The 996-nt window shown below is 41.8% G+C and overlaps 1 non-coding gene across 1 annotated transcript; it reads right to left on the minus strand.

The window, feature by feature from the left end:
* Positions 1–428: 428 nt before the first annotated feature.
* Positions 429–535, minus strand: LOC131257288 (small nucleolar RNA R71). The gene has a single exon (XR_009177297.1). It is a non-coding gene; the product is annotated as a small nucleolar RNA R71 (small nucleolar RNA).
* Between the last annotated feature and the right edge of the window lie 461 nt (positions 536–996).

Consider the following 996-nt stretch of genomic DNA (forward strand, 5'->3'; position numbering starts at 1 on the left):
GACCAACCTCCTCCACTTCCACCTAGGGTGAAGGATACCCAAGATGAGAATGAGGTGCAACAGGCACCCCCGCCTCATACTTTACGAGATTATCTACAACCGGCGGGAGTGAGTATGCCCTCATGCATGATTTTTCCTGAAAATATAGGACAAATGGACATCAAGCCAGGAGTTATCCAACTCCTTCCCAAATTCCATGGACTTGAATCAGAAAGTCCATATTTACACTTGAAAGAGTTCGATGAGATTATAGCTACATTATGTTTTCCTAATGTATCTGAGGATACAATTAGGCTGAAACTCTTTCCCTTTTCCTTAAAAGAGAAAGCTAAGACGTGGTTACATTCACTGCGTCCTAGATCCATTGGCACATGGAACGATATGTAGAGGGAATTCATAAAAAATTCTTCCCCCATCATAAAACGATTACCCTCAGAAAAGCGATCATGAACTTTGCCCAAAAGGAAGATGAAACATTCTTCCAATGTTGGGAAAGGTTCAAAGATTTGGTCAGTTCATGCCCACAACACGGATTTGAAACGTGGGGCATTACAAATTTTTTCTACAATGGACTGACATCTTCCATGCGCCAAATGGTCGAGACAATGTGTAATGGAGAGTTCATCAACAAAGATGTTGACGAGGTATGGGATTACCGCGATAGTCTCGCTGAAAAAACACAATCATGGGACTATTACCCACTGGCGAACACCACGTCTAGGCCGACTCAATTAAAGGAGAAAGGTGGATTATATCTCTTGAAAGAAGAGGATGATCTCAAGTGTAAAGTGACTACGCTCATAAGGAAAGTTGAGGCCATGGAAGGAAAGAAGGATAAGGTCAATGAAGTTGTTTGCGGCATCTGTGATTGCAACATTCACACAACTGAAAACTATCCTACAATACCTGCCTTTCGAGGAGTGTTGAATGAACAAGCCAATGCTGTAAATAATTATCAAAGACCTTTTACTGGACCCAACTCCAACACATACAATC

This window comes from Magnolia sinica, chromosome 9 (genome assembly GCF_029962835.1).
Source record: "Magnolia sinica isolate HGM2019 chromosome 9, MsV1, whole genome shotgun sequence".
Lineage (NCBI taxonomy): Eukaryota > Viridiplantae > Streptophyta > Magnoliopsida > Magnoliales > Magnoliaceae > Magnolia > Magnolia sinica.